Here is a 13,280-nt window from a genome sequence, read left to right as displayed (position 1 = left end):
CCAGGGAAATGGGTAGATTAGATTTTTTTTTAGTTAGATTTTTTTATTTTGTGGGTTTAGAGGGGTTGGAGTTTGTAATGTTAGGGGGAGTTTGTTGTAATTTTGTAACAAAAGAACTGTTAACTTTAGGGCAATGCCCTACAAAAGCCCTTTTAAGGGCTATTGGTAAATTATTATAGATTAGGGTTTTTTATTTTTGGGTGGTTATTTAAATGGAGCATTAGAATTGGAATCATTTTTATTATTTTCGATAATTTTGTTTGTTATTTTTTTGTAATGGGATTTTTTTTTTCTTTTAGATTAGGCATTTTATTTTTAATGGGCCGAAAAAAAGAGCTGAATGCCCATACAAATGCCCTTTTCGGGGAAATGGGTAGATTATGTTTATTTTTATTTTGTGGGTTTGGGGGGTGGGGGTTTGTAATGTAATTAGGAGCTGTTTGCTTTTATTTTTTTGCAAAAGAGCTGTTAACTTTAGGGCAATGCCCTACAAAAGGTCCTTTTAAGGGCCCTTTGTAGTTTATTATAGATTACGGTTTTTTTACTTTGGGTTTTTTTTTTTTTTTTTTTAAACGGGGTATTAGAATAGGAATGATTTTAATTTTTTTTGTATAATTTTGTTTGTAATTTTTTGTAATGGTATTTTTTTATTTTTTGTAATTTTAATGTTTAATATTTTTAGTAATTATAGTTTAAATTTTTTAGTTATCTTAGGTTTTTTATTTTTAGTAATGTTAGTTTTTTTTTTAGCAATTTAGGTTTTATTAGTGTAAGCTTAGATTTTATTTTTATTTCACAGGTAAGTTTGTATTGTTTTAACTAGGTAGTTAGTAAATAGTTAAATTGTAGCTAGCTTAGGTTTTATTTGTATTTCACAGGTAAGTTTGTACTAATTTTTAAATAGGTAGTAAGTTGATAATTGTAACTTTAATTTTGATCTATTTTAATTATGTTAAAGTTAGGGGTTGTTAGGTTTAGGGGGTTAATAGTTTAATTTAGGTTGTTGCAATGTGGGAGCCGGCGGTTTAGGATATAATAGGTTTAGTTAGTGTTGGCAATGTTTAGGAATGACGGTTTAGGGGTTAATAGGTTTAGTTAGTGTTGGCGATGTTTGGGAATGGCGGTTTAGGGGTTAATAGGTTTATTTAGTGTCAGCGATGTCGGGGAACTGTGGTTTAGGGATTAATAGGTTTAGTTAATGTTGGTGATGTCGGGGAACTGTGGTTTAGGGGTTAATAGGTTTAGTTAGTATTGCTGATGTTTGGCAACAGTGGTTTAGGGGTTAATAGGTTTATTTAGTGTTTTAGTTAGTGTTGGCGATGTTTGGAAATGGAGGTTTAAGGGTTAATAGCTTTATTTAGTGTCAGCAGCGGTTTTCAATAATTTTGTTTCTGCAATCACCGGCATATTAGTTATGTTAAGTTAAACTTCAGAATAGAATAATGCATGTGAATAAAGAATGGGTCCGAAAAAATTAACGGATCCGAAAAAACGATTTAACTTAACATAACTAATTTGCTGAAACAATTTTTTTTTAAACTTAACTAAACTAATTTGCCAAAACAAAATTACTTATTTAACTAATGAACACAAAACGAAACTAAATTTTTAGTGTTGCACATGCCTAGTATCAGACTCTAGAGACACAAGCCACCTTACCCCCTCTATGAGATCCCATGACTCTGGCAAGTAAATGGAAGTATATTTCAGGGAACAAAGGATAAATATGAGGAACCAGACTGCAGATAAACGAGATGGATGAAATTGAATGGGTAAAGACACAGGTAGATCAGTCAATGACAACGGAGAAGCTGCTAACCTCTGCTTTGTGATACATAACTGCACTTTTGTGCTTACAACATTACCTGCTCTATTGCAGCTAACAATAAGCTGTATGCACCAAACCCTGTATTACCTGAAAGAATACACAGATTTATGCTGCAATACTGAAATAATGTAGCACAAGGCTGTAATATCACAAACCCTAAATTACCAAAGTAACAGCAGTAATGTGCAAAGCCCAAATTACCTGTAATTCCAGAACTCTTAATGTACAAAATCCAGAATTACATCAAATAATATCATTTTACAATACTCCAAGTCCCCGATTAGCTTTATCCAGTATTATAGCTAATAAAACACCTCTATATAAAGCCCAGCATTAACCGTACTCAACAAAGAGCTCTAACAATTGTATCTATGCAGCAGTGAAAGAGAATAAATAGGCCACACAGATATATCCCTATAAATCAATACCAAAGTTACTGTAGTGACACAATGTAAAAGCAGACCTTTAAAATCATATTTAAGGAACCAGAATTTTTAACACTAAGGGCCAGATTACTAGTTGAGCACAAAATATTGCTTATGCTAAAGTGATATTTCTGCTCCCCTGAGTAATACCAGCGCATGCTAATGTGTGCTGGTATTACAAGTTAGGTGCAATGCGAATGCAAACTCGCGTTCACATTGCACGGAAGCATTGTGCCCACGAGAACTCATTTCCATAGGCTCGATGATGTTGACATACACGGCACAGAACCTAAATGCAGCGAAGGGGGTAAGTCGTGAAGCGATAAGCAACAATTTTAAATATATATGTACAGTATATGAATATATACACATATATTTATGTGTTAATATGTGTATATACAACATATATACTGTAAGCAAATACATATATATTTATGTGTTAATATGTGTATATACAACATATATACTGTAAGCATATACATATATATTTATGTGTTAATATGTGTATATACAACATATATACTGTAAGCATATACATATATATTTATGTGTTAATATGTGTATATACAACATATATACTGTAAGCATATACATATATATTTATGTGTTATTATGTGTATACAGTATACAGATATATTTATGTGTTAATATGTTTATATACAACATATACACTGTAAGCATATACATATATATTTATGTGTTACTATGTGTATATACAACATATATACTATAAGCATATACATATATATTTATGTATTAATATGTGTATATACAACATATATACTGTAAGCATATACATATATATTTATGTATTAATATGTGTATATACAACATATATACTGTAAGCATATACATATATATTTATGTGTTAATATGTGTATATACAACATATATACTGTAAGCATATACATATATATTTATATATTAATATGTGTATATACAACATATTTACTGTAAGCGTATACATATATATTTACTGGGAATACACAGTTCCCATAGACAAACGCCCCACAGCCACCAATCTTTAACCCCTTAAAACTGCCTATTGCAATATTTTTTTATGGAAAAAAATGCTACATTTTGTTTTTCCATAAAAAAATAAGACCATCTAATTTGGGGGTATTTTGTTCACTTTTAGAAAATTAACCAGAGATCTGATCCCTGGTTAATTTTCTGAGTGCTAATTGCTATTGCGAGCTTGCGGTAGCAATAACTAGCCACTTGCTGGTTATTTTTTGTGCGCACACAAACGAGCACATTTTCCTGTTTGCGGGCGCATGATAAATTAGCGCTCCACTTGTAATCTAGCCCTAAATAAATGTTTGATACTGTAAACCATTGAAAGCAAAGATTAACCTGAGAATATGCAGATTTTATTGTATTAGTCATTTCAATATTGAACAAAAAGAGACCGCTGCTCCTTAACTCATCCGCCACTTCTGATGCGGCGGACAGCAATCATCCCAATAGGATGCGATTAGGATAATTGACGGCATTGCACAAGCATTTCACACAAAATGCTTGTGCAATGATAAATGCCGACAGTGGATGCTGCTGGCATTTATCAATGTGGGGCAGGCATGATCCGCTACAGCGAATCATGTCTGCCCGAACATGATAAATCACCCCCTTAGAGTCGATAAAGCATGGGTGCTGTCACGTTATAATCTAGGTTTCCTTCTCTGCGGAGGCCAACTTGGGAGAGTTATAAATAGGTGTTTAGAGTGTGCAAACAATGACTCTAAGGAATATAAGTAGACCTGTGCAGCGCTAAAAAATTTGGTTCATCTGAATCTTTCATAATAAATATTCTGAGAAATGATTTTCCCCCGAATATACATTGGCTACACTCTTTCCCCCGAATATACATCGGCTACACTCTTTCCCCCGAATATACATCGGCTACACTCTTTCCCCCGAATATACATCGGCTACACTCTTTCCCCTGAATATACATCGGCTACACTCTTTCCCCCAAATATACATCGGCTACACTCTTTCCCCCGAATATACATCGGCTACACTCTTTCCCCCGAATATACATCGGCTACACTCTTTCCCCCGAATATACATCGGCTACACTCTTTCCCCCGAATATACATCGGCTACACTCTTTCCCCCGAATATACATCGGCTACACTCTTTCCCCTGAATATACATCGGCTACACTCTTTCCCCCGAATATACATTGGCTACACTCTTTCCCCCGAATATACATCGGCTACACTCTTTCCCCCGAATATACATTGGCTACACTCTTTCCCCTGAATATACATCGGCTACACTCTTTCCCCTGAATATACATCGGCTACACTCTTTCCCCTGAATATACATCGGCTACACTCTTTCCCCCGAATATACATTGGCTACACTCTTTCCCCAGAATATACATCGGCTACACTCTTTCCCCTGAATATACATCGGCTACACTCTTTCCCCCGAATATACATCGGCTACACTCTTTCCCCCGAATATACATCGGCTACACTCTTTCCCCCAAATATACATCGGCTACACTCTTTCCCCTGAATATACATCGGCTACACTCTTTCCCCTGAATATACATCGGCTACACTCTTTCCCCCGAATATACATCGGCTACACTCTTTCCCCCGAATATACATCGGCTACACTCTTTCCCCCAAATATACATCTGCTACACTCTTTCCCCTGAATATACATTGGCTACACTCTTTCCCCTGAATATACATCGGCTACACTCTTTCCCCCGAATATACATCGGCTACACTCTTTCCCCCGAATATACATCGGCTACACTCTTTTCCCCGAATATACATCGGCTACACTCTTTCCCCCGAATATACATTGGCTACACTCTTTCCCCCGAATATACATTGGCTACACTCTTTCCCCTGAATATACATTGGCTACACTCTTTCCCCCGAATATACATCGGCTACACTCTTTCCCCCGAATATACATCGGCTACACTCTTTCCCCTGAATATACATTGGCTACACTCTTTCCCCTGAATATACATTGGCTACACTCTTTCCCCCGAATATACATCGGCTACACTCTTTCCCCCGAATATACATCGGCTACACTCTTTCCCCTGAATATACATCGGCTACACTCTTTCCCCCGAATATACATCGGCTACACTCTTTCCCCCGAATATACATCGGCTACACTCTTTCCCCTGAATATACATCGGCTACACTCTTTCCCCCGAATATACATCGGCTACACTCTTTCCCCCGAATATACATCGGCTACACTCTTTCCCCCAAATATACATCGGCTACACTCTTTCCCCCAAATATACATCGGCTACACTCTTTCCCCTGAATATACATCGGCTACACTCTTTCCCCCGAATATACATTGGCTACACTCTTTCCCCCGCATATACATTGGCTACACTCTTTCCCCTGAATATACATCGGCTACACTCTTTCCCCTGAATATACATTGGCTACACTCTTTCCCCTGAATATACATCGGCTACACTCTTTCCCCCGAATATACATTGGCTACACTCTTTCCCCCGCATATACATTGGCTACACTCTTTCCCCTGAATATACATCGGCTACACTCTTTCCCCCGAATATACATCGGCTACACTCTTTCCCCCGAATATACATCGGCTACACTCTTTCCCCCGAATATACATTGGCTACACTCTTTCCCCCGAATATACATTGGCTACACTCTTTCCCCCGAATATACATCGGCTACACTCTTTCCCCCGAATATACATTGGCTACACTCTTTCCCCCGAATATACATTGGCTACACTCTTTCCCCCGAATATACATCGGCTACACTCTTTCCCCCGAATATACATCGGCTACACTCTTTCCCCCGAATATACATTGGCTACACTCTTTCCCCCGAATATACATTGGCTACACTCTTTCCCCCGAATATACATTGGCTACACTCTTTCCCCCGAATATACATTGGCTACACTCTTTCCCCCGAATATACATCGGCTACACTCTTTCCCCCGAATATACATCGGCTACACTCTTTCCCCCGAATATACATTGGCTACACTCTTTCCCCAGAATATACATTGGCTACACTCTTTCCCCCGAATATACATTGGCTACACTCTTTCCCCCGAATATACATTGGCTACACTCTTTCCCCCGAATATACATTGGCTACACTCTTTCCCCCGAATATACATTGGCTACACTCTTTCCCCCGAATATACATTGGCTACACTCTTTCCCCCGAATATACATTGGCTACACTCTTTCCCCCGAATATACATTGGCTACACTCTTTCCCCCGAATATACATTGGCTACACTCTTTCCCCCGAATATACATTGGCTACACTCTTTCCCCCGAATATACATTGGCTACACTCTTTCCCCCGAATATACATCGGCTACACTCTTTCCCCCGAATATACATCGGCTACACTCTTTCCCCCGCATATACATCGGCTACACTCTTTCCCCCGAATATACATTGGCTACACTCTTTCCCCCGAATATACATTGGCTACACTCTTTCCCCCGCATATACATTGGCTACACTCTTTCCCCAGAATATACATCGGCTACACTCTTTCCCCCGAATATACATCGGCTACACTCTTTCCCCCGAATATACATCGGCTACACTCTTTCCCCCGCATATACATTGGCTACACTCTTTCCCCCGAATATACATCGGCTACACTCTTTCCCCCGAATATACATCGGCTACACTCTTTCCCCCGAATATACATTGGCTACACTCTTTCCCCCGAATATACATCAGCTACACTCTTTCCCCCGAACATACATCGGCTACACTCTTTCCCCCGAATATACATTGGCTACACTCTTTCCCCAGAATATACATCGGCTACACTCTTTCCCCCGAATATACATCGGCTACACTCTTTCCCCTGAATATACATCGGCTACACTCTTTCCCCCGAATATACATTGGCTACACTCTTTCCCCTGAATATACATCGGCTACACTCTTTCCCCTGAATATACATCGGCTACACTCTTTCCCCTGAATATACATTGGCTACACTCTTTCCCCCGAATATACATCGGCTACACTCTTTCCCCTGAATATACATCGGCTACACTCTTTCCCCTGAATATACATCGGCTACACTCTTTCCCCTGAATATACATCGGCTACACTCTTTCCCCTGAATATACATCGGCTACACTCTTTCCCCTGAATATACATCGGCTACACTCTTTCCCCTGAATATACATCGGCTACACTCTTTCCCCAGAATATACATCGGCTACACTCTTTCCCCTGAATATACATCGGCTACACTCTTTCCCCTGAATATACATCGGCTTCACTCTTTCCCCAGAATATACATCGGCTACACTCTTTCCCCCGAATATACATCGGCTACACTCTTTCCCCTGAATATACATCGGCTACACTCTTTCCCCTGAATATACATCGGCTACACTCTTTCCCCCGAATATACATCGGCTACACTCTTTCCCCCGAATATACATTGGCTACACTCTTTCCCCCGAATATACATTGGCTACACTCTTTCCCCCGAATATACATCGGCTACACTCTTTCCCCCGCATATACATCGGCTACACTCTTTCCCCCGAATATACATTGGCTACACTCTTTCCCCCGAATATACATTGGCTACACTCTTTCCCCCGAATATACATTGGCTACACTCTTTCCCCCGAATATACATTGGCTACACTCTTTCCCCCGAATATACATCGGCTACACTCTTTCCCCCGAATATACATTGGCTACACTCTTTCCCCCGCATATACATTGGCTACACTCTTTCCCCCGAATATACATTGGCTACACTCTTTCCCCCGAATATACATCGGCTACACTCTTTCCCCCGAATATACATCGGCTACACTCTTTCCCCCGAATATACATTGGCTACACTCTTTCCCCCGCATATACATTGGCTACACTCTTTCCCCCGAATATACATCGGCTACACTCTTTCCCCCGAATATACATCGGCTACACTCTTTCCCCCGAATATACATCGGCTACACTCTTTCCCCCGAATATACATCGGCTACACTCTTTCCCCCGAATATACATCGGCTACACTCTTTCCCCCGAATATACATCGGCTACACTCTTTCCCCCGAATATACATTGGCTACACTCTTTCCCCCGAATATACATCGGCTACACTCTTTCCCCCGAATATACATCGGCTACACTCTTTCCCCCAAATATACATCGGCTACACTCTTTCCCCTGAATATACATCGGCTACACTCTTTCCCCTGAATATACATCGGCTACACTCTTTCCCCCGAATATACATTGGCTACACTCTTTCCCCAGAATATACATCGGCTACACTCTTTCCCCCGAATATACATCGGCTACACTCTTTCCCCCGAATATACATTGGCTACACTCTTTCCCCCGAATATACATCGGCTACACTCTTTCCCCTGAATATACATCGGCTACACTCTTTCCCCTGAATATACATCGGCTACACTCTTTCCCCCGAATATACATCGGCTACACTCTTTCCCCCGAATATACATCGGCTATACTCTTTCCCCCGAATATACATCGGCTACACTCTTTCCCCCGAATATACATCGGCTACACTCTTTCCCCCGAATATACATCGGCTACACTCTTTCCCCCGAATATACATCGGCTACACTCTTTCCCCTGAATATACATCGGCTACACTCTTTCCCCCGAATATACATCGGCTACACTCTTTCCCCCGAATATACATCGGCTACACTCTTTCCCCTGAATATACATCGGCTACACTCTTTCCCCAGAATATACATCGGCTACACTCTTTCCCCCGAATATACATCGGCTACACTCTTTCCCCCGAATATACATCGGCTACACTCTTTCCCCCGAATATACATCGGCTACACTCTTTCCCCCGAATATACATCGGCTACACTCTTTCCCCCGAATATACATCGGCTACACTCTTTCCCCCGAATATACATCGGCTACACTCTTTCCCCCGAATATACATCGGCTACACTCTTTCCCCCGCATATACATTGGCTACACTCTTTCCCCCGAATATACATCGGCTACACTCTTTCCCCCGAATATACATTGGCTACACTCTTCAGTATTTGTTTTGTTTTAAACTAAATGAATGCTGCATATTTGTGGAACATTTATATTTGTTTTCATTAAATAAATGTAAATGTTTCTAAGCTACAGGTAGAACGTTCCCCTGTATCTTATACTTACCTTAAGCTCGCTGGGGAGCCGCGCTAACCGCTCCTCTTCTTCACAGAGCCCCGGCCGTGCTAATAGGTCCTTCTCCTTTCGTGTAGGCCCTGGGAGCCGCCATGCGAAGCCTCCTATTAGTGCAAGCAGAGGTCTGTGAAGAAGAGAAGCAGGATAGCGTAGCTCTCCGGCGCACTAAAGGTATTTAACCCCTGTAAAGATAGTTTAAAGAAATTGAATGAATACTGATAAATATCCTAAAAGATTTTTTTACTTTATTTCATTGATTCGGATATTTGTATTGTGAAAACTAAATGAATATCCCTTTTTTTCCGTTAAGAAAACAAATGCACATCTCTAGCATACAGCTTTGTTACGTCTAGAGCAGACATCCTCAAACTTGGCCCTCCAGAAGTTTTGGAACTGCATTTCCCATGATGCTCAACCAGCAGATATGCAGGCTAAGCATCATGGGAAATGTCTGGGCTAGAGGGAACATTATGCTCTTTGATTTGAGCTACAAAAAAGTGTTTAAAATGCTTTATGCAACTCTTCTGTAATGCAGTAGTTCATTTGTTCTACATGTATAAAATAACTTTATGTTAAAGAGACATTATACACTATATACAATTTATAAACATAGTATTGAGGTTTTTACCTCACTCATTCATGGGTGCAGCTGTGATTAAATCTAGCTTTCACTGCATTTTAGAGCTGATGATTTGTACACGTGCAGCAACTCTCCTTCAGATACCTGCAGTGTAACCTAGGTTTCAAAATGGTTGCCCCCTTAGAATTAGAGGAGCATGAAATGTATTAAAGGCCAGATTACAAGTGGAGCGGTATTTTGCACTAGTCGGTTTGCGCTGGTATTACAAGATGAAAGTAAACTTTTATTGCAAGCTGACTATCAGAAACATTCAAACATAGAATATCTCATGTACATTCACGTATTCCTCCATAGAAGTCAATGGAAAAAAAAGTGGAAAAAAAACCCTAACACCCCACTCTAGCGCAAACACCATAACATATTCTCATTAGTGCTAACCTGACATGAAAAAATGAATATTTCATATTCCAATGTTCTTTACATAACGTATACTGTAAACCATTCAAAGCAAAGATTAACCTGAGAATATGCAGATTTTATTGCATTAGTGATTTCAATATTGAACAAAAATAAATAAGTTTTACTGTGCGAGCCTTCAGGCTTCCAGGAAACATAAGTTAAGAAGCAGCGGTCTTAAGACCTCTGAGGCGGCGGACAGCAATCATCTGATCATCGGATACGATTAGGATAATTGACGGTATTGCAAAAGCATGTCACACAAAATGCTTGTGCAATGATAAATGCCGACAGTGTATGCTGTATCTATCCTTACTTGTTTTATGGCTCTATCCCAACTTGTTTTATGTCTCTTGAAGTAGCTTTTCTACAATTAATAATGTATTGGAATTCCCAGTATAGGTAGCAGTTTCAACAGACAAAACTACTAATTCCAAATGACAAATTAAAGGGAAGGAGCAAACAATTTTATATACTCCAGCAGATAAAATGGATCAATGACACCACAATAAAGGGGAGAGCACATTAGAGCACAATATTAATTTAATATGCTAAGGTTAGACACCCCTGTTCTATTTGCAATACATTTCTGCAAATTCTCAGAGCAAATAGAAAATGTGATTGGTGTTTGTATTCAGCACACGTTCTTGCCTTACACACAGACTTATATGCTCTGGGATTAGTATCAAGTGAATGTAGAAACTACACTTTCATTCAGCTGGACAGAATCAGGCAATTGTAAGCAACTTTCTAATTTACTTCTAATAACAAATTATCTTTCTTCTCTTGGTATCTTTTGTTGGAAACCAGGGATAAAAAGCAGATTATTTGCACCTTTCGAATGGGAGAGAAGCAATACTTAAAGGGCCATAATACCCAAATGTTTAAACACTTGAAAGTGATGCAGCATAGCTGTAAAAAGCTGACTAGAAAATATCACCTGAACACCTCTATGTAAAAAAGAAAGATATTTTACCTCAAAAGTTTCTCAGTAGCCACATCCCATTGTAAAGGACTTCTAAGCAGCATATCAGTATGTCTGTCCCGGGACAGCGGAAGGGGCGAGCTTACGTGCACTCTCATCTTATTTCCCTATTCAGTTAAAAGGAAGTTTGCTATGAAATCTCATGAGATCACATTAAAAGAGTTCATGACCTCAGCACTGTTGATGCTGATTGGCTGCTGTTCATTTCTTCATTTTTTTATTATGAGATTGTGAGGTAAAATATCTTCCTTTTTTACATAGAGATGCTTAGGTGATATTTTCCTGTCAGCTTTTTACAACTATACTGCATCAGTTTCAAGTGATTTAGCATATGAGTATTATGTCCCTTTAAGGGATAGGAAAGTCAAAATTAAACTTGCATGATTCAGATAGTATGTGATTTTAACGCACTTTTTAAATCACTTCTATTTTCAAATGTTCTTCTCCTTTTTTTCCTTTTTAATCTTGGCAAAGTTTTGTAAGACTACATGTAACAATGTAATACATTTGCAAGAAAACTAGAGGGAAGCTGTGTTTGCTTCTATGTAGCAGTCCAGATGTGCACACTGTGGGCAAGATTACAAGTCGCGCAGCAAATCAGTTGTGAAAACACGCACGTTATGGCTTTTTCGCATTTGGGGTTGCACAGCTATTAACGTATTTTGCGCATGTGTTGCATCGTAATGCAAACAGCCAAATCACTCACATGTTTTTGTATTCCCCATAGAAGTCAATGGAGAAGACAAATAGAAAAGAAACACACACAAAAACCCTAATCTGTTGCCCAAACCCATGACGTATTCTCCTTGAAAAGTGTACATGAAAATGCAAATATTTCATATTGCAAAAATGTTTTCACAACTGAATATATTCTATTTATTTATAAATAAACTAGTCCTAAAGCCCATGTACACGGGCCATTTTTTGTAGTACAGCGGTCCCACCCCTTGCTCTCTCTCTCCCCCTCTCTTTTACTATCTCTCTCTCCCCCCTCTCTAATGCTCTCTCTAGCCTCCTCTCTTTTGAGCACTCTCTTCCCCTCTCTTTTGCTCTCTCCCCCTCCCCCCCTCTTTTTTGCCCTCTCTCTCTCTCCCCCCTCTCTTTTGTTCTCTCTCTCTCTACCCCCTCTCTTGCTTTCTCTCTTCCCCCCTCTCTTTTGTTCTCTCCCCCTCTATTTTGCTCTCACTCCCCCTTCTCGTTCGCTCTCTCTCATTCTATCCCCCTCTCTTTTGCTCTCTATCTCCCCCTTTTCTTTCTCTCTCCCCATCTCTTTTGCTCTCTCCCCCCTCTATTTTGCTTTCTCTCTCCCCCCTCTCTTATGCTCTCTCTCCCCTCTCTTTTGCTCTCTCTCCCCCCTCTCTTTTGCTCTCTCTCCTCCTCTCTTGCTTTCTCTCTCCCCCCTTTCTTTTAGCATTTCTTTCTCCCCTTCTCTTTTGCTTTCTCTCTCCCTCCTCTATTTTGCTCTCTCTCTCCCCCTCTCTTTTGCTTTCTCTCTCTCTTCCCCCGATCTTTTGATTTCTCTCTCCAACCTTTATTTTGCTCTCTCCCCCTCTCTTTTGCTCTCTTTCTCCCCTCTTTTGCTCTATCTCTCCCCCCTCTTTTGCACTCTCTCCCTCTCTTTTGCGCTCTCTCAGGCCATGCCCACTCCCGCCCACCCGACTCATTCCACCCGGCCATGCCCCATCACAGCACTCCCGCCGGCCATGCCCCCTCGTCATGGCTGCTCTGCCCGACCATGCCTTGGCCACGCCCACCCTACCCGCTTCTGCTGGCCACGCCCCATCAGGCACTGCCAC

The sequence above is a fragment of the Bombina bombina genome, chromosome 8 (assembly GCF_027579735.1).
Source record: "Bombina bombina isolate aBomBom1 chromosome 8, aBomBom1.pri, whole genome shotgun sequence".
In the NCBI taxonomy this organism is placed as follows: domain Eukaryota; kingdom Metazoa; phylum Chordata; class Amphibia; order Anura; family Bombinatoridae; genus Bombina; species Bombina bombina.
This window is presented reverse-complemented; position numbering follows the sequence as displayed.